Source organism: Cygnus olor, chromosome 1 (genome assembly GCF_009769625.2).
Source record: "Cygnus olor isolate bCygOlo1 chromosome 1, bCygOlo1.pri.v2, whole genome shotgun sequence".
Lineage (NCBI taxonomy): Eukaryota > Metazoa > Chordata > Aves > Anseriformes > Anatidae > Cygnus > Cygnus olor.
In genome coordinates, this window is record NC_049169.1 from 78100561 (window position 1) to 78123061 (window position 22501).

Here is a 22501-nt window from a genome sequence, read left to right on the forward strand (position 1 = left end):
TGCCCAGTACAACATGGAAAGCTTATATTATTTAAAATCATTCAGCAACTCAGCAAAGAATTTCGTCTCTCTCTAAAGTAGAAGTTTCACTTCCTTGATTACTAAGCACTGGTTGGTAAATTAGTGATTTCTTCTTTGATAGGCTTACTTAGAAGAGGAAGAAATACAAGAACGTCACAGCTGACTTCTGACAGTTAGAAAAGAGAAAAGTGAATCATAAAACTTTTTGTATCTAAATCAATCACTTTAAAATACCTTGACTTAGATTGTCGTCTGATATGTGTCTAAAGCATCACTACAAAGCAGAAAAAGCTGATTTACATCAATATATTATCAGTTAATCTCATAACCCTACATTCAGACTTGATTAGAAGTTTTCTCCTGACAAGAACCATGGAATAGTCGTCTGCATGGGGACAAAATCATAATGAAATCCAGAAACTGGCCCAGGGTTTCATCTGAGAGTTGGCCCTAAGCCCTCAGTGAAACTGGTCATAGCTACCTGCTGCCCTCCATACCTTTTCTTTTATCTCCACCCATGAAGACCAGACATAAGTGCTATCTGTCACTGTGGCTGTATTTGTCTGTATATTTGTATATGTCTGATGTGGTAGTGTTTTCCACTCCCCTTCTGCAAAGGCATAAACTATACCAGAATTCATGACTGAGAGGAACCTGGTCAAGCTAGGTAAAGCTAGGGTAATCTCCTGGCACTCGGAAGCATTTGACATGTTCCACTCCTCCCGAAGTTCACAATAGGAAGATAAAGAACAATAACAATCAAAATAAAAACACCTTAAGAAGGTACTTATCTTTGAATCCATAACTCTGCAAATATTTACTATTCATGTCAGCCAGGTTAAGCATGGACTACTATGGGATCAACGCGATGCACTAACTGTGGAATTACCTATAGCTGAGTCTCCTGTCAGGCCCAAAACAACATTTAACTGAATTGCTCTCCCTCCACCCACTCTCCTTAACTGTAAAGTATTTCATTTTATAAAGTGCTTGTAAAAATTTATTACTTAGGATATGTCTACTTACACACCAATACTAATAAAATATTGCATGTATATCTAGAAGTTTATAATAATTCAGGGAAAAATTCTTTATCTTGCCAGTAAGTTTCTAAAGAAAACAAACAAACAAAAAACACCTCCCCTCCCCCAGCTAATCTTTCAAAATTATATCTTGGGAGGTTTTGAATACATTGAAATAGAACTGCAAAACTGCTTGAACAAGTAACAGACAGTACAGATAAACTTAAAACATCTACATGGAAATACACATCCTGAAGAACATCCTTTTTTACTTGCTGATCTGCCCACTCCTCCCCAGCCCAAAAGAGTGGGTGAGAAAAATTGTGTACACTAATGTCTTTTGTGGTAACCTAGTAACCTTCTCCTTTTTCTCCACAAGCTCTTCCTTCACACCACACTCTTCCATATTGCTAGCCCTCCAGAGTAATTGCAGTATGTCTTTATATGGTTTTGTTTTCCTACCTAATGCAGAGGAGTTGGGGTTATTTTCAATCTTTGGAAGCTTGTAAACAGGATCAAACAGGAACCCGGTCACCAGCAAGAGGAAGGCTAGAAAAATAAAAGCAAATGCATATCAACAATTTTATTTTAAAAAGAAAATGCATCCAAAACATGAAACAAAACCCTGGGCTCTGCTAGACATCCCCCTCCCCATCGCTTTTCGTTTAGTTCATGAACTTTTTTTTGCAGAACAGAGGCTGGTGTAAATTAATGTGTGACCCAAAATATATCACATGTAAAAGCTGCCATAGAAATATGTAATAGCAAAAGAAAAAAAAAAAAAAGAAAGAAAAGAAAAATAGACATTATTAGAACTAAAGTGGCACCTTTTATCATGATAAATCAATATGAAGCTCAAACCAGAAGAAAGATAGGACTGCATACTCCTGTTTCGCTTGAGTGTTTGAACAGCTAACCTACACTCATCGATTCTGTTTCTTCTATCTCCAGTATAACGTGCATGTGTGATTAGACTGCTTAGCATGGTTAGTGGTGCAAGGATGGGACTTGGAGCAAGCAGCCTTCTGCTTCTGCTTTCAGCTGTTACCCTGTGACTAGGGGTTATTCATGTACTTGCCCTGTGACTTAGACCCCTGCCTCCAGAGTCTCCAAGTAGCACCTGAGTTTTGGGGAGGCATCTCCACGAACTGAGACAGCAAGCCCTAAACTTCAACAACTAAAGCTGGACAGCGTGACTTCCCAAACCCCACCTCATCCTGCATGGTTCAGGAGTGTGATGCACCCCAGATCCAGGCACTTGCTGTAGTTGGGGCTGCTGCTGTTTTATTCCCAAGTTGTTGAAGAGGGGAGAGAGGACACAGACCTATTGCAGAGGAGGAAGATGTTTTGAGGCTGAGATGCACATGTGGGCTGAGTCCCTCCTGCAGAGGCCCGTGACAGTTGCACGGAAGAGTGCAGCGGGGCTGGTTGACCCATGTGGCCCTATCTAGCCATAGGCTCCCCAGTACTGTGCCTCAGTTTACCTAGTTGTAAAATAGCGAAAATAGGCTTTACATGACTCCCAAGTGCATATCAAAGCAGTGGTTTGAACACATAAAATATTCATACTACCATTATTTAACTGGATCACGTGAAGACAGTTGCATGAGTCTGTGATCATCCTTGAGACCCTAATGTGTCAAGTTCACACAAGCCAAAGCCCGCACCATCTCAGGTGGCCAGTGGTGGCCAGGTTTTGCATCCCTAAGCTGTGTTATGGTTTTTGATTAATATCAATCTAGTCTAACCAAAATAGTTCATTTGGAATAGAAAACAAGCGTTTATATTTATTCATCAACACAGTACACACCCCAAAACCCACAACCAAATTCTGCAGTCAGTAACCTCAACACATAAAACCAAACACTTTCTCTACTGGTTTAACTGGATACAACTACTTTGCCAGCCCTACAGCTCTGACAGCATTCAGGGAAAACAAGAGGCACCAAAAGCAGCTTGGTGGGCAAGGTTTCGAAAGACAGCCATTCCTGGTTCAATACTGAGCTCTGCATGCAGGCAAGCCTTGTTAGGACAAACCTCCATTTCCTACTTTGCTTTTCAGCAGTCAAATGAGCAAGCAGAAATGTGTTCTCTATATTTTACACAGAAGTTTACTCAAACATGAAATTTTGCTCTTAGCAAGATGAATACCTCTATGGGCTTTTCCAATAAATCATGTCAAAGAAGGGGGAAAACAGTCAGTCTTCAGTGAGGGAAAGCCAGCAAAATTTCCTTAAAAAGGAAGGATCTGGAGGACCTACCAGACTACCTGGTTAACCACATCCCAGAGAACCAGAAAATACTAATTACTTAACTCTTCCATCAGGTTGGTTATCTTACTAAATGTTCATCAACTAATTAGCACAACATAAAATTTGTCCTTCATCTTCCTACCCTAACACATTATTAATACAACTGACACATGCCCAGAGCTGAAGAAGGAACAAGCCCCATTCCACTCATTCCTACCTAGGATCAGATCCCGGGACAATTATGACACATCACAGGAAGATCAGACCTGTAGCCCTTCACAGTAAACAAATATTCCCCTACATATTTTTGTCTTTGCCAGCAGCCTAGAACCAAGGCAGTGATGCCCCATGTCTTCTTCATGTAAGCAGAATTACAAAGAAAAAGCAACAGTCATTTTACTCATTCTTGTGTCTTTGACTAAAAGCTTTGATCACTGATACTTGCTCATCCTTGTCTTGTGTCTGACCTATCTGCTCCCTCAAGCAACTCTTCTTTAGAAAACTTTTGTGACTTTCCATAAACCTAGATATTTTTACATTTTTGAAGAAGCCTTGTTTTCTGTTTCCCTGTACTTAGCACAGGCTCTTCCACAAGTAGGCCGAAGCACCTGAGCAATTACAGATACGAGAAAAATCAGGGAATAAAAACATCCATCACCACCACAACTGTGAAAATAGTAGTAATATCCTGAGCTAGAATCTCAGGTAGAGCCTGGTTAATTTACAACAGTGTGGGCCCACAATTTATTCCCATAAAATACACTTCAAAATATTCTACTTGTTAATTTTATCTACATAAATCTTTCTACTTGGTGTCAAATAGCATACTTCAAAAGTCTTTTTTTTAATGACTGAAAAGAAAAAGTAAAACTTAGGCTAATGACTGGCTGTGAGTTTTGATGTACAGACAGAGTTTCTTCAGGAGCAGAGCTGGGGCTATCCCTATGAGAAAGGAGCCTTTGGAAAAAAAATACTTGGAATAAGCAAAGCTTTAAGTAAAGTTAATATGTATATAAAGGTAAAAATACCATATAATTATAGCTGTTATTAATGAAAATATAAGGCAATCCCCAAATGCTTAAAAAGATTTCAGAAACTTTGGTTCTTGGTTACGGTTCTGAGAGCAGTGACAGAACCAGAAAAAAACCCAACAAACTAGATCCTACTCTGTAATTAAATTTCATTGCACCTTATCTGTGACCTTATCTGTGATTTCATAGGATGCACCCCACAAATTCATACTTTTAGCTTTTCTTTCACCTTCTCTCCATTTCCATAACATGTCCTACTGTACTTTTTTTTTTTTCCTCTTTTTAATATTTTTTATACTGCAACATGGTTTGGAGCCCATTATTTGGGATGAGAAGGGCAGCATTCCAGAACGAGGTGAGAGCTCTGTGCACAGGAATTAAGTGCAGAGAGAAACACAAACGAACTGTCCTGATACACAAGGAAACATTGGTATGAAGTCTCGAACAGTAGCACATATTCTTAACAAAGCCTTTTACGACATTATTATAGTGTTCTGTATTACGTACTCATATATATTCTATACTATGTTTTATGATCCATATGATATATCAGTAGTTTTTACTATTAAAAACAAACAACCGCAGAACAACAACAACACAAACTCTTCCTGAGCTTTGACAGCAGTGAAAATGAGAGTGACACAGCCTCCAGGACAGAAGCCCTGCCTCCGACCACAACCTCCACACCATCAGCCCCACACGGCCCTGTCTCCCAGAGTTTTCCACTGACACAGTTGGCAGGTTTCTTCATCCCGTTCACTCCTTTGCCACTTTACTGAGGCTGCCAGGAAGATGCCACTCAGTGCCATCATTGTGGTGGCTTTTCCGGAAGGATGACATCAGATTGTGGCAGGTTTTTAGGAAGCAAACAGAGCAAAGTCTCAAGATGCCTCTGATCTGCCCTTCCACAGCACAGAACAACGTCAGGATGTTCTGTAAGCCCAAGGGAGAGGGGTGGGCAGAGGCACGTCTCCAGCTCCTGAAGGTGAGCAGTCCCACTGTGGTAACGGGTGGGATTTCATCTCACCTAGCCTTATCCACATAGACAGCCCAGTTATCTCATCATCATCTAACATAGCCTTTCAGAAGTAAAATACTGCCAGCACAAACATCTAGTGGATATTTCCTGGGGATAGAAACTGAACGCCCAGTCCATCATGCACCAAAAACACAACCATTTACAGTTACTGTGACTCACATCTCTCCATATTTCACCTGTGGGGTGGATAAAGCTGCTTCCAGTTATGCACGGTGCAGTGCACTATGCAGAACAGAATGAGAGAGAAACAGAAACGTGGGGTTTTCAGCGTGTACTTTCGGTTTCACATGAACTTCCTGAGGCTTACGGCTGTTAGTTTTGAGACTCTTCAAGTCTTAAGCCTGCCTATTAAGGTTGAGGTGAATTAGTGGAGAAGCATCAAGACTGTTTTGCTACATCTCCTGAGCAACCATTCTGCCTGTGAAGTCTTCAGTGTCTTGAGGTATAATCTTGCAAATTCTTATCCACTCTTTAAAAACTGTACAAAGATGAGGAAAAAAATCCCTGTTTTTGAAAACGTGTTGTCTTCAGAAACAACCCTACCTTCTACTTCCAGACGATGAGCTCTCATTTCAGGAGCCAAAATAAGATTAACGATTGGGCCTTCCAGAATATTGCTTATGGTGGCGTGGACTAGGGAGAATCACATGCTGGCTTCGGTCATTTTACCCACTCCAACCCCAAACAGTCAAAACAAGTTTAAACAGAGTGGGTTTGGGGGGTTGGGTTTTATTATCTTTAAGTCACTCTTTTGCTAGAAAAATACCACCAGCAGGCTTGTGCAAGATTACCTCATCAGTATCTACTACCTGTTCATAAGGCTGAGGAATGAGAAAGGTCTGGAGGAGTTGTGGGTTTTTTTGTTGGTGGTGTTGGTGTGTTTTTTTTTTTTTTTAAATCTATTTGCCAACCAGAGTCATTTATCGCCTATTAGATAAAGTATAATAGACTATACCGAAAGGGTCACTGGCCCTCCATTTAATGATATTGCCGGCACCAATCTACATTTTCCTGACAGTGTCCCTCAACACGGAATAAATGGCTGATCTCTTCACAATAACAGCTGATTTCTATTTATTAAGCTAAAAAGGTCACCATTTTCTACGGCTGGGCCGCCCTGCACTATTGATAATTTTATGCATAAACAAATGGCAAATTTGTGTCACATAAATATGCATTAGCAATTACTTTTTCCTCAGGCAACGCTCGCCGCATGCAAATGTGTCCCTCACAGGGCCTGGTGGCTTTTGTTTTAGCTCTTGAACAGCTAAACAAAAGAGCACAATAAACAGTTTAAAAATTGCCAATCAATAGGAGATGCAAATGCAAAGGTAAATGGCAAGAAACTTGCCCAAACAAATAAAAACTAAACCAAAAAAACAAGACTAAAATATCATATGAGAAAAAAATAGCAAATAAAAATCAATAGGAAGGGCTACCTCTTTCCTGCCCACACTCATAGCTTCAATTCTGTATTTTATTTCTTTTCCTTTTGGTTTAAAGATGGCTAAGGTACTCTTCACTCTGCAACAGTCAGGCTGCTACTACTACAGACACCAGATGGGACCACACAGAACGCGGTAGGTTGAGGAGAACATTAAGGAGGACCCACACACGTATCCAAGGGAAGGAGGCAAAAGAAAAAGTATGTCTGAAGAAAGTCAGAATGGACTTGGTTTAGCTTTGTGGTTTCACACTTCCATCCAAGATATTTTTTTTTGAAAGTGACAAGCGAAGAAATCAAAAAAAAAAAAAAAGCTTAACACCCTCTGTAAATGTTGATTGAGGATTTTATTACTGAAGTGCCCAGAAAATATCAACTTATCTGTGCCTACATACAAATGTCTGTAGTAGCAGCCTAATGAATGTTGTCACTTGAGAAAGTTGAGCTACATATAATTCCCTTTACCCCTAGGACAGAAAGTGTGGTTTTCCCTCGTCTTATCCTTGGACTACTCATTTCAAACAGCAAACCATAGCTGTATATAAGATGCAGGATAATGGAAAAATCAGAACCAGACACTAAAATTGGTATGAACGTGGAAACCAAAACTGACAATTTTAGGATAACTGATGATTGCTTTGAATTTTCCCCTTCAAAAGAGAAGCTCCAGTGCTTTTGAGAACTGAGCGTGACACGTACCGTGATTATTATTGTTTGTAGACAAGCTATTACATATGGACAAAGAATCCAGTTCAGTAATTCAGTAACACCACATTGTGTGCAAACACACACTAAGGCCAGCTGCTTGACCCATTGAAGCAACCGGCTTTCTTTTTACACCACTTTCTGAGGCAGTGACTCTGTTTTTCATGACCAGGATTGAGAAGCAAAGAGAGGCATGAAATAAAGCAGGCAAAGTTGCATGTTATTCTACAAATGTTTATGGAAAAAGACATACTTAAAACATGTGGGTTTATCTTTTAGTAAAAAATAACTCCTTACACCAGGACTTCTGATTCTGATAGTAACTGATACAGGTCAGAGCAACCGTAGTACTAGTGGGTGGTTTTTAACCATTCTCATCCCAAGAACAAGCATTCTTGCATATGCTCAAGCATGGAAAAAACTACATCAAGTACATGATGAAATACGTCCTCTCAAAGCAAAAGTCATCATTTTAGGCTTTTAGCCAACAGCACTCTCACATCAGCAGCACATTTCAGCCAGAAATCCACATTTTTTGGTTTCTCTAAATTACAATTGATAATTATTACAGCATGGTAAACTAGTATATATAGAACTCCTCTTATATTATCAACCTTTTTCTGCTCTGTTTTTTTTCATTAGCATACATAAAAAAAATGCTTATTGATAGCACCTCCTGCTTTGGGTATGCCAAGTACATACCCAACAACTTCATACCCTTAAAAGATAGCAACCCCAGCTAAGACACGGCTGCACTCAGCCACCAGCCTTGGAGCTGCTGGGCAGCTGCTACTCAAACATGCCCACGCAGTCGAGGGGTATCCAACTGAACATGTATATGCTGCACATACCAAAGACTTCAGAAATAACACATCACAGAAATTTGCATATCTTTTTGTAAAGTTAAATGTGATTGAAAGACCCACAATTACATACAAAGTTCTCCTAAGGTCGACAACAGCGTAAAGAAAGGCATGATTAGGTATGCTAAAGCAAGATCAAATAAATTGTTTAAATGTCACTGCAAAGGTAGTTCTCACGGATGTCTCTGTGGCCAGTCTACTGCCATTAACATAGTTAGAAAATCTGTAATAGGAAGAAAATTATTACTACATAAAATATTACTGCATAGAGATGCTGCTACAGAATAGAAATGATGTAGCTCAGTCTGTTAATGCATATCCCATGTGTGAATATGATGAATAGTAGAGAATGAAATGGCTGTTAAATCTCTGTTAACAGGTGTATTTTAAATTGTATAGATGGATCTTTCTGTATTGGTACCATATCTAAAACTCTGATAGGGCTACTCATGTTAATCCCCAAACCCAGCATTATCAGAACAAAACCTCCAGAGAAGATAACAAGAGATGGCCATTTTCTGCACCAGTGGGTGGAGTTGTTTCTGTGAGAAGCATGTAGCTCAGGAGGATAAGACGGGTATAGAGAAGAAATTATTTTTGTCAAATTCAAGCCCTCTTTCTCTCTCTGAGCGAGCTCAGCTTCTACTCTTCTTTTCTAAGTCCCATTTGCAATAAGAAAATTTTTGCCTCTAATGTCTAAATTGTCTAATTTAAAAAAAAAAAAGAAAAAGAAAGAAAGAAGCACTCACAACTGCAATCTTCATAGAAGCATGCTTTTAATATCAGGGATTTCATTTTTCTCTCTGTTTTGTTTACAGTCTTCCTGGAAAGCTTTAAAGCTAAACACTTTCTGAGAAAAGTATCCTATTTCTTACATGATTCCAAATGCAAGAATGATTTTCTTTAAGAACTTTAATACTGCACAGAGCTGTCATTGATAGCATTGTCATTTATATATATATATATATATATATATTTTTACATGCTATACACTTGAAAAAAGTCAGGTGATGATAATACAGATGCTGGCATATCTGTATGATTGGCTTTTAGAGTGAGTCACACCTCAATTTTTTCCTTCATGCAACAGATAACATACTAGATCATTACATGTGTGCACACATACTAACCTATGAGTACTCTCAAATAAAAGTCCCAGGCATTACCAATAAATCCCACTTTCGCCCCATCCAGACTAAGTATTAATGCTTCAAGCTGCATTCTTTTAATACAGCTACACTCCCCCTCTTTGATTCTCCATTCTTCTCCCTTCACTTGATTGCTTTCAGTTGTTTTGAATTGGGAGACATCAAAAACTGTCAACAGGAATTTAGCATGAATTAGTATCAGAAAATTAGTGTTTTTCTTAATTAAAGAAAATATGATGTTTTTGTTTTCCCCATCTCCTCCTTCCTCTCCCCCCTGCTAACAATAACCAAAACTTGTCTCTGCAATCAATCTAGCATCTGAAAAGCAAGCTGGATTTCTTCTCTCTTCTGCATTTTCACCACCAGTAATAACTCCATGATTAAGACTCAGCTGACAGTTCTCCTGCCACAGAAGCTGAGAAAAATCCAGCTCACTCCCTCAGCAGTTGCTGAATTGGTCCTGGAGCATGGGGGGGGGGGGGGTGGGGAGGAAATTGGTGGGGAGGGACAACTTTCATCACTTAGATAAACATATCTGATCCAAAGACATCCTCACTAAGGAAATGCTCCCTTTTCAAAGCTACAAAAGCACCCACCGTGGACAATTACAGACTCTTAGCAGATAACAGATTTAAGTATTCCACTTAAAACAGTAGGAAAAATTCTGAAGGTTTCCATATGAACCCAGCAGAACTGACCAAATGTATCCATCTGTTTGCTTTCATATAAGCAATATGTATGCTGCCAGTATTGGACCTCTTCTAGGGCAGGGCCCTGGGACTTAAATTACATCTGCCACTTCCCTGGTTTACAGCAGCCTCATCAGCAAAGCATGATTTTTTTTTTTAAAGCCTCAAAATAGCATCCTGAGGAAACACATAAGAAAATGACTATTTCTACATTTCCTCCCTTTCCTACCTGATGACTTTGCCTCAGTACCTAATATTAATATCAAATGTGATGTTCTGAGCTGAGAAACATGGAAGCACTTCAAGAAAGCCTTTTAGTGTCTCATTTCCATCTCCTTAGCTCAGAAGGGACTATTTCATAAGCAAATTTGAACACCTTCAAGCAACTCATGATGAGAGTCTCCAGAATCAAATTAGTTACCTTGCCTCTATTAAAACTGGCAAAGAAGCAAATCCTCATCCCCCCTCACAGTATATTATCACCAAAACAACAGGCTGACTAGAATCTCCACATATGGCTGTATCTCACATCCCCCAAACTTGTATTATAGTAGTTTAATATGAATTATTTTTGAAAATTGGTATCATTGATTATGTTGTTACAGTTTGGCTTATTTCAGCTGGTTTTTTTTTGTTTTGTTTTGTTTTCAGATGCAACCATGAAAATCTGCTTTCTTGAATGCAAAGCAGTATTTCTTACTTCAGTAACCATGCTGCATACAGCCAGTCAGCCCAAGCAGCTCTGTAATAAAAGGCAAAGTAACATTTGGAGTAATACATTAAATCTCTGATTGTCCTCTCACGAGGACAGAGTTCTTACAGCCCTTGCTGTAAAAGCCCTGTTACAGTTTGCATTTCTCCCCAAATACTTGTTCTAAGTATCAGCAGGAGGCACACCACTAGTGGGCAAGCCTTGACCTCCGCTTTGCCAGAAACGCCCCACTCCTAATTGGAGATAGCCTAATACCCCATACATTTTATATATAATAAAATAAATGCAGCAGCTAGTACCACCACAACAGTGAGTATACAAATCAAAAACTGAACTCTAGTGCCTAAATGCAGTACTGTTCATGACCTGAGCCACGTGCCTTTTCCTAGGATGCCCTGGCTTAAACCAGTGATTCAGCTTAAAATGCTGTTCAGTGTCCTTGAAATCTGTCTCGGGAGTGTGACAGTTTTGTGACTTGTCCTTTGCTACCAGCCACCTGAATGCTAAGTCTGTGGAAGATGGGGCTTTCAGTTTGCACACATGCAGAAAAGATCTGCTGAAAATCAGTGTAACAGAGTGACCAGCCTGTTACATTGGGCACGCTACATCCACCTCTGCCGTGCCAACCAACCTGCTCCCCCCACAGGGCTTCACAAACCTTTCCTCCGGCTGCTCTTCTGGGTCACCAGAAAGCTCCCAGGTGTTAGCACTGGACAGAGCTAGAAGGAGCAAAACCTCACACCCTGTCGTTTGCTTCCTTACCTGATGGAGAGGAGCTCTGCGGAGAAGGACCTAGGGGTCCTCATGGAGGACAGGTTGGTCATGAGCCAGCAGTGTGCCCTGGTGGCCAAGAAGGCCAATGGGATCCTGGCGTGCATTAAAAGGAGTGTGGCCAACAGGTCAATGGAGGTGATCCTCCCCCCCTACTCTGCCCTGGTCAGGCCTCACCTGGAGTACTGTGTCCAGTTCTGGACTCCCCAGTACAAAAAAGACAGGGATCTCCTGGAAAGGGTCCCATGGAGGGCCACAAAGATGATATGGGGCCTGGAGCATCTGCCCTGTGAGGAAAGGCTGAGAGACCTGGGTCTGTTCAGCCTTGAGAAAAGAAGACTGAGAGGGGATCTTATTAATGTTTAATAATTAACGTTTTATATTAATGTTTATAAATACCTCAAGTGTGGGAGACAGAGGGATTTGGCCACCCTCTTTTCAGTGGTCTGTGGGGGCAGGACAAGGGGCAATGGCCACAAAATGGATCACAGGAAGTTCCACACCAACATGCAAAAGAACTTCTTCACAGTGAGGGTGACAGAGCACTGGAACAGGCTGCCCAGGGAGGTTGTGGAGTCTCCTTCTATGGAGATATTCAAGGCCTGTCTGGACGCCTTCCTGGGCAACCTGCTCTAGGGAACCTGCTTTGGCAGGGGGGTTGGACCCGATGATCTCTAGAGGTCCCTTCCAACCCCTACAATTCTGTGATTCTGTGAAATAGTAAAGACAGACAAAGCAACTTAATGAAAAGACCTAAAACACAAAAAAGGAGCACTGAGGGAAAAAAAAAAAAAAAAAAAAAGAGCAATGGGGCCAGCAGAAGCTGAGGAGCAAGAATCACAAGTGAAGATGAAAAAGTAAAAAAAAAAAAAAAAAAAAAAGTTAGAGTACATGGCAGAATGCGTCAGTGCTGCCAGGGGACGCTACCCCCAGAGTCTGGGGTACATGCTGGACTTCTGACCAACACAGCCCATCCTCTGCTGCCCCTAGCTAATAGCAAGTAACAGCCTACTACCAGCAAGTACTCTGCTGGCCCAAGTGGTGGTGCCCTCTACTGAAAATCTGTAAGTAACCCCCTCTAACAACTTAGAGGAAAGGGCAGCAGAGCTCCACATTGTATTTTTATTCCTCAGTTTTACATTACAAAACACATTCTTGTTAAAAAAGGCTGAATAAAAGTGAGCATTCAACAGTTGCAAAATACTAGACTTAAGATTGTACAATAATTCCTAATTTAGCCATTAAAAGCATGAGCTTTCGGTCTTTGTGCATATGCATTGCGATGCTCTCTAATTACATGATCACATTCCAATTTTTTCTAGTAGGATATCACCCAAGAAGGGCCAGCTCTGGGAATGAACATGAGTTGCATACTTAAAAACAAAGTTGCCTGCTGGACCATTAACTCATTCATTTTAGGTACTGGAATGTGAGTATTGAACAAGGAAGAGATTTGCAAGCTCAACGTGGACAGTTTGGAGGAATCCTAAGTCTGTGCAGGAAACCCTTAGCCAGCCATGCCCCATTTTCTGACCCGATACACCTGAATGTTATGTGTAGACGCTGTATTTTGCAGTCAACTGTTGCTATATTTTATAGATACAGACAGCTGAAATAAAGTGAAAACAACACTTTGAAAAGTCAGATGTGGCTCAAATGCAGTTAGCTTCCCGCTACATCCAGTGGAGACAGAGGGGACGCCTCTGAGGTGCGGCCAGGAGAAGTCTAGTCCAACTGAACTCTGTTTCCCTCTATCCACTGACAGAAAAGCACCCTTCAGCAAGGATCCTTTTTGCTTAAGCTATGTACCTTCTCTTCTGCTAACATCAGGCTAAGTGCCTGTATCTCTCCATGGGACCAACCACTCCATTCAAGGCCCTGTCCCTCCGAGCGCTGAGCATCCACGCTATAGCCAGGCCAGCTCGGTCCCTGGCTTGCTGCAGGGCTCTTGTCTTGCTGGATGCATGGTAGCTCAGCTTCAGAAAGGGGGCACAAAAATGCTTTTTCTCAGTGTTCCCCCAAGCCAGGTGGGAAGGGCATTTCTCGGGGGTAGGTGGGTTCAAATGTTTTCAGGTGGTCCAGGAACCCCCCTGACAAATAAAAAAACAGATTAAGGCAGACTGAAATGAACTGGATTGCTGCCAGGGTTTTAGGTCAATTGTAACTACTTAGGCAGGTTTTGAGTGAGCTGGTCTGTTTTCATCCCCTTCAAAAAAAAATTTTCCATATCTGGAAAATGAATACATACCATCAAGATGGATATTGTGAGAACAAATTAACATCCATATTCAAATAATATAGTGATAAAAATCACAGAGAAGTATGTAAAAAAGTTAGTAATTTTCACATGTGTTTATTATTTGAATATTATGGAATTGCTTTTTTCAAGATAGGGTTTAAATGTGTACAGATCGTGCTTGCCACAGGGCCACACAAACAATAAGGATTAAAAAAATACTGAATATCTTCTCATTCTGTCAGCACCATCATTTCAGTGGTCTGATATGTGATCGTGTAATTAAAGACTGTATCATAATGCATATGCACAAAGGGGCTGAATTAAGGTTGTGCAGGCAAATCTAATTCTGGCATTTCCTATGCTTTGAGTGCCTGACTTCACAATCTTAGTGTTCATTTAACAAACAATTTCTGTATGTAATACCATACATTATATACATGTGCTAGTAACATCTTCCGTGTTGCTGTATACTCTGATTCTGCAGGGTATGTTTACACACACATGAACAAACACGCACATACTACAAAAACAGAATAATATGCAGTCATATTTTGACCATTTCTTTCTTCTCCTTGTGCAGCACATTCTTGCCATTATGTTTACCACCACCAAGAATAAGCTGCTAAAGGGTGCCAGCAGTTAAAATATTCTTTTAAGTACATGGAATACGTGTCAACACTTCCAGCTTCTTACCCACTGGTAAGAAACACACAATAGATGCTATTTAAAATATGAGCCATTTGTGGATTAGCGCACACGTGCACAAATACGTGGTGCTCTCACCCTGGGCCCTGAACAGAGGCTCTCCTGTCAATAACAGCTGGAAGAGATAACCACTCCTTGGTGTTTTAAGAAGGTGGGATAAGAGCAGACATTGTTTTTGACCCCATGCTATACATGTGAGGTCCTGAGAAGACTTTGGCTTCTACGGCTGGAGAAAAGTGCTCTCTACACATGATGGAGGACTCTCTGTTGGTGCCAGAGAAGTGTATCAGATGCTCGAACATCTCCCCTTTTAAACTCACTGGCATAATTCTCATTGATTTAACCATGGGTATGAACAAAAGCCTCTTTTTTCCATGTTATAGTTTGGTTTGCTTCATCTTTGGGAAAACAGACTTGTCTTCTCCTGATTTCAGTACTTTTACTACTTACTGAGCAGAACTTCCATCCCAGCCCTTATGCAGCTCACAAGAAAGCTCCACCGTGCTTTCTTGCTCTGACACTGACTGCTTTGTCTGTCAGGTGCTGGCCAGACACCAGCGTGTACTTACTCAGTTACAAGATTTTGAACCCTGCCGTTGTATGTGCTCGTACTTCTCACAGTATTGATTCTAACCGGGATCCTGATGGCATGCAGGTAGTTTTGCCAGTTAAGCCTAGAGAAAGATGCTTCGTTCTCAGCTGGGAAAAGATCTATGTCAGCTCAGTGTATTCCCATGATTTATTCCCCAATCACAGTCTGTTGCTTTACAACACTGCCATTCATTAGGTAAATGCATCTGACACAAACACAACAAAAAGGTGCGCGCACACACACAAAAAGCCACCACCCAAACCCACAACCCATAAATAACCTTTAATACCAACTACACATTGTCTTACAGTGTATATGCACTGGTAGACTGATCTCATCCAGACGTTCTCAGACACTTCCACTACAGCCATGTGTAACAAAATGCATCACTGGGGCAGATTTTAATGTGTGCTCTGGTGTGTGGTAAGTACTATGCTGTTACACCTCATGAGGTGGGTGAGTGTGCCCTCACTGAGGAGAAAAAAAAAAATCACACTGGCTTGTACTAATGATCACCACAGTGAGCTCCAGGATTGAAATAATGGGAATTTCCTTTTGCTCGGTTTCATAAAAACAATGCCGACCATTCCCAGACACTAAAACCACCTCGAATCTAAGCTTCGCAAGAGGCAGTTTGCAGTCTCACACAGTTAACAGTCTACATCCTTTCCTCCTCCTCACACCAGTTTTCTCTCTCAATTTCATAGAACGCAACCTACAGTTGTCCTAGAATTTCAGAAAGTGATAATTTTCTGTAGAGGTAGTTTATCTGACATTGGGCCTATAGCACAGGAGGGCACTTGTAGCTTCTAATCATCCTCTCCATCTGTTCACCATAAGCAATGTTGATCTTCAAATTACACAACCTACACAATCCTGAAAGAGTCTTTTACTTTCCGGTAGGACAATCTGCTCCTTCCCTTTCCCCGTTTATTGCAATCTGCAGGATCCTTGCACTGCCACACATACGGAGAATGAGAACATATCAATCCACCCTAAATGACCTCGAAAGGCTGAATCAGTTAACCAAAACAGGCAGAAACTTCAGCTTTCCAGCAGACTCTCCCCCCGTTACCACCTTGAAATTATTAGGAAACTCCTCTTTTTAAACATAGATCCCACAGTAATACTCTGATTCTACACATGCACAGTCCCAAAACAACACCCAACTGTTACCAGGTGTGTCGCCATGGGGTCCAAAACACTGTTCCTGCAGCCTGCCCTGAGCTGCTCTGTGTGATGCAGCCTGGTCCTGCTTCACACACGCATCCTTGGAGCTGGCCCAGGTCGGCATTTTACCACCGGCACCTCTCGCCACACTCTGCAGCAGCACAGAGGGACAGGAAGGGTTACAAGCAAGCCAGCCATGCTGCGCTCCTGCATCTGCCCAAGAGATGACCATTTCCGAGCAGAAAGTGGTGGGTGAGGTTTCCAGGAAATGGGCAAAGTGAGATGGTGAGAGTGAGCAGCGAGGAAGGAGAGGAGCCAGCTGCTCTGAAGCTCAACGATGGGCACTCCCACAATCAAATGAGAAGCAGAGTTAACGTACAGAGAAAAGAAAAAGAAGAAACAGCTACCCAGCCCTCCAGAACCTCACAGGCCCTCTTGTACAGAAGATTTGGTAGCAATATAGCAACCTGGGATATTTTCCCATAGTAGAAATACTGTGTGTGCTGCCCATCACTATACAGCTGCTGCCCATCACACCCCTCCTGCTAGCAGCTATTGCAAGCTGAACCACAAAACACAGCTGAAATGCCAGTTCCTCACCGGAAACATGGTCACCACCGCATCTGGTTTCTACACTGCCATCACATACCTTGTCATGGCTCCAGTGCAGTGATGCTGGGGAGCTAAAGGTGAGATGTCATCAGCAAAACCTGAGATTGCCCACATATTTTGTTTTATCCCGACATTTATAGATTAGTCTCAGAATTGTTTTAGTTAAAGCTCTTTTTATTTATTTTTATTCTAGCTTAGTATTACTAGAAAACATCTCCAGGTAATTTGAGATTTCAGGCATCCTTCATCCAAGGACACCAGGCACAAGTGCAATGAGATGGAGAGGAATCTCTTACCCCTGTGGATGCCCCCACTGTGGCATGCAGGCCCGTAAGTGTCTCTGACTTTTCCATGGCTCTCAAGGTCATTTGTTTACCATAACACACTGTACAATTTGTAGCTGCTTCTGCCTCATAAATGGGGTTTCTATTCACAGATCCCTGCAAGAAACAAAACTTCATGACATACTTTGGTCTTAGGCAAGTTTTTCCCAGGCATTGGAAGCAGTGCAATCCTTCCAATACTGAGGCAAGGAGCAAGCTGTACTGTTATCTACAGCCACAGTGCTTGAAGTCTCTAAGTCAGTAAACACTGTGAGTAGTAGGACTTGATGTTTTCCTTTCAAAATGTTTATTTGTCTGTATTGTTGTTACATATTAGCTCTGCCAGCTAATGTGCCTGTGGATCCTCACAGATTACAACTGAACTTAGTTGGCATGAGGTTTGCAAACAAGAAGCAATGTGTAATATACATTTAATTATTCTTTGCCTCATAGACAATGATGCACTTCATGTGATCAAAGGTCACTAAACCACTCCAGTAACTGTACAAAACAATTCTAAAGGTATTTAAATCAGTATCAATATTTTCACTGCCTTTTTTTTTTCAGTTCTCTTCCTCCCCCCTTTTCTTTTTGTATCAGGAGGGCTAAAATTCATAATTGGTCAGGGTGGATTTAGTTTTCTGGGTTGTTACTTTTCAGAATTGGCAAGCATGACAGCTCCTGTTGTCTCAAGACACAGAGATATGGGTACACTACATTTGCAATCACAGTCTAAGCAGCAGTGTGTAACTGCTTGCTGGGCTGCACTGCAGCAACTGGAAAGAAGCAGAGGGTTTCAGCGAGCCTCAGCTACAAAGGAACAGGTTCTCCAGCACAGCAATCTTTTCAGTCCTTTTCCTGGAAAAAGTTGATTACTATTTTAAGAAAGAACAGAACATAATATCTGGGCCCTGGCATGGGAATGATCTCCAAAGGACTAGCTGATATTTATGATTTTAACTTTCAAAAGGAAACATAACTTTCATAGTGCCTAGCACAGGTAACTCAGGAGAGTTGCTCACTCTGATAGGTTACAAATGTTCTGACATCCTTTTGCCTTCATTCCCACCACTGCCACAGGAATGTGTTGGTGTTTTGTACTCAGTGGTGCAGCTTTGACTCTCCCTCATCTCTTCAGGTGCACCCTAGCCACACCAGGCATCACCTGAATCACGCAACATCAAGCATCTACTTTGTACTCAGATTTGGTTACTTATTAGAATATATAGGAAATACAATTATACTTTAATACTACTCAGTATAAAAGCACTTGTTTTGTTTTGCACTGAGTTCCTAGGACATCCACAGATTCCTTAATGTCCAAGACTTTCAAGATATTTTTTTTAAGCTGCAAATTGTCTGACCTCCCTGCCTTAGGAAGAATTAAAACCAAACCTATTTTTCATATCTGTTTAGTCTTTCTGATCATCCCCAGTCTTTCAAGACCAAATCACTTCTTAACTCTTCATCATTCCATGACCTCTCTGCAGTTCCCAACCTGACAGAAGAGGTCCAAGCAGGTATCATCTGCTGCCTGGTTGGTGCAATGCCTTCTGAACACATCCCACTAAGACCAATACATTCAAATGAAGAAAACTTATAACCCAAGATAGAATAATTTCTGCTGACCACATCTTATGAAGTATTCATAAGATGACTACTCTTACAAGCCCAATAAAACGATGATCTACAAGTATTCCTACACTGTTACATAAAGCCCAAGTTCTACTGCATATGGCCATATCATGTGCCTACACTGTGGGTATGCTCCCTTTTAACTGGTACAGTATCCTGTGCCAAGCAGAAGTAGGAAGAAGTAATTGGGCAGAAAACTGGGGCAGAAAAGCGCTGCTCTTCCCAGAAGCAAGAGTGTGAGTGTCTGGGGCACGATGCAAGATACAAGCAGTAGCAAGATAGGATACAAACTCAGAACTATGTTGTTATAACAAAAGCCAACGAAGGACATTCAGGATATCTTTAACCATACTGGGAGTGTCTCCATGTGCCAGGGAGGTAGGCAATATGATTAATGTCCCAGGTACAAAAGAACAAGGGAAGTGGGTTCCTGTGTGTTTTCTAACTCAAGACCCTGGGGGAAAGGAATTAGTTCAAGCCTGGAACAAATCTCTGGAAATTAATGATAAATCAGACAGAAGGGTCAAGGTACTATAAGGGACACATCTAAAGCCATTATTTCAAAACAGCTGATGGCAATAGCTGCTCAGGAGGGGAAAAATAAAATGCTGATTTTACAGATATTCAGGGGGTGGGAATTAACACTCTAGGGGAAAAAGAGCAGAAAAGATGGCAGGATACAAAGGTGCACCAAGATTTATTGAAAACCAGAGGGGAAATGTAAGTTCAGTGAAATGAACATTCAGAGCCCACAAAACAGACATCACAAAGCACGTTAATTAGACAGAATACTAAAGTAGCCTCTTTCTCAAAAAAAAAAAAAATCAACTCACCAACAAAACCAAAAACATCATTGAAGTCAAGGTGCACAGAGCAAGCAGCCCTGTGATCCCACTCATGGTGTCGAGACTATTCCCCCCTGCCTTTTTCTGTTTCTGGTTACCACTGGCTAGGTAATAGCAAGCTTAACACATCTAGATTTATGATTAAAGAGTACTTAGAAAAGATTGATTTGCCCTGCCCGACAGCAAACATGAATAGCTTTAAAAAAAAAAAAAAGAGAGAAAAAAGAAATAAAGGGTTAGAAATCACACAGGCTTCACAAGACATGAAAAGGGACAAAAGTGCTGGCCCTAATGGCTTTTATTTGAAAAATAAGTCCACCCCCAAACTTCAGATTACATGCCCCTTCGTACCTGAGGCTGGATAATAAAGTGCTATGCAGAGTGATATCAACATGAATCTTGCCCAGGAAGAAATCCTTGAATGCATAAACAAGCTTCTTTATCTTTACACGTCTTGCATCCTACATACTTTAAATACATGCATCAAAGCTAAGAAAACTTATGAGGAGCAGGTTAAAACATGTTCACAGGGCACTATACACTATTATTTACTTGTCAAACACTACATTAACTCAAGAGGGGTTGCTTTCAGAGAAGTCAGATAATATTCAACGTCTGGGCCTAGTTCATAATAAATAGTATCTAAATGCAACAAGCCACTACACCACTGAGATTAAAAATCTCCTAGTCAGTGCTAATCAAAATACGTAAGAAGTGCTAAAACTTGACACCTGAAGGAGGGATTAATACGTTCCCTGAATGCAGGCTCAAGAGTACTGTCACTGCTAGCGTTAGTGTCCAAAACTTCTCCACTCCTCCTTGCACCATGAGGCCTGTGACGACCATCCCGGTGGGCTGACATGTGCTGACAAACTCTGACCAGAAATGAGAGGAAGATGGCAGGTGTCTGCTACCAGCCTGCTGTCCACAACATAAAATCTAGTTCCTCTGTTGAGGGGATGGGAAGGCTTGGCTTTGCTAAGAGCAATCCTCAGCTTTGTTTGGAGAGTTCTGAGTACTATGCAGCATGCTCAGGGCTCTGCAGTCCCCTACCTATCATGTGCTACAGCTAGCCAGGACTTCATCCCAAGGAGCTGTCAACTCAAATTTTCAAGAGCAACAAATTCATTAAAACTGTATAATTATGGCTGAAACTTTCCAAGATATCTAGGGCATTTAATCATACGGCTTGGATTCAAATTAACAAAGTCTCAAATACTCCAACCAGTCTTAAAAATCCTAGACTATACATAGATATATTTGTCAAATGCCACAAATTATTCAGATTATTAAAAAAGGTCTTATCCTTAAATTACTCTTCTACTTCCAAAATTCATCTCCCATAGTAACAAAACTTGTGAAAAGAATTCAGAAGAACAAAATTAAAATGAACGTCCACAAGACCTACTGAGAGTCAGTTTAAGTTAAGCACCCAATTCCTTTCTCATAGTGCTAAGTTACACATGGTAACACTGATCTTTTGAGAGATTAGATGTTTAAAAGTAAACAATGCTTGGAACCAGCCATGGGTAAACTAAAATCAAAGCAAAAATCCCAGTAAAACCCAGCAATACTCATAAGTATGTAGCAGCAGAAATAACACAGGCCATGAAAGGATGTGACAAGGCCCCGACTTCATTAGTGTTGGCCAAAAGCACAGAGCGAACACGCGTCTGATGGCTGGAAGATAGAAAACAAAGTTTATGATCATTTCTTCAGATTGTCATCTGAATGGCAATTCCCAAACAGATCTCGAACTCCTCATGTCCTCCTGAGCTTAATAACGTGGAAATTTCCTGCAGTCCCGCAGTAAAAACCCCTGCTTTACAGTCTCCTGAGCGCCGGACACTAAAACTTACTGGTAGAAAAGCTAGCAGTAGTCCTCACATTTTATCTGCTCTTAAACTGAAGTAGAAATCATTATGCGAAATTTCATATTTGGAAAGGAGATCTGAGGCAAGGTGGGATAAAGTAAACTAGTAGCTGCCTACAGCAACTCAGGGGTGTGTGAAACATTAGGATAAATACAAGAGGGACTTTAACGGGCAGAGTGAGGGCGAGACTGCAAAAAATTACCACACAGTGTTTGCAGTTTCTCTCATCAACATCACTGTGGGGCATATGATATGGACAGGAACGAAAAGAGGCTGCTACCCCTCAGATTCTGCCCTCTCCTATTCAGTAAAATAACCAAATTTTACTATCCCCTTCTCACCACTGTTGTTGTCACAATTAATCATACGCAAACTGTACAGTTTACAGCAGTCAGCCTGATATCCCAGTGCTCCTTATGTGGGTTTTTCTCAGTGCAGAACTGCGTGCATTACTTTGTCCCTTTCCCTCCCAATCTTCCTTGGGGAGCCTTCACCTCCAACTAAATTTTAAATAGAAGCGACCAGCTTTTCATTGCAATCTGATTATCAATTTGCACCTCAGCAAAGGGAGGCTAGAACTCTATTGTTTCGTTAATTGTCAATTTGCATCTTTGAAAGGTGTTGTGTATTCTCTTCTTTTGGCAGGTTAAGACTAATTCTGTACGTTAACATATATGTGGGTAAAAAACATTTGCCTCTAGAATGCAGTTCATTTAAAATGTGCTGCTTTATTATTTGGTTTTGCTAAGTTGCTTAGTTTTCTTGGATAAATCTTGCTCAAAAGCTAGTGAAGATCATCCTGCCTAAAA

General features: G+C 41.1%; 1 protein-coding gene across 3 annotated transcripts in view; it reads right to left on the minus strand.

The window, feature by feature from the left end:
- Nucleotides 1–22501, minus strand: part of SOX5 (SRY-box transcription factor 5) — a 645390-nt gene that overhangs the window by 488880 nt on the left and 134009 nt on the right. For all 3 annotated transcript variants that reach the window (XM_040565762.1, XM_040565757.1, XM_040565750.1), the window contains one exon: nucleotides 1506–1592. The gene's annotated coding sequence lies outside the window, so the exon portion shown is untranslated. The remainder of the gene's footprint in view (nucleotides 1–1505; nucleotides 1593–22501) is intronic.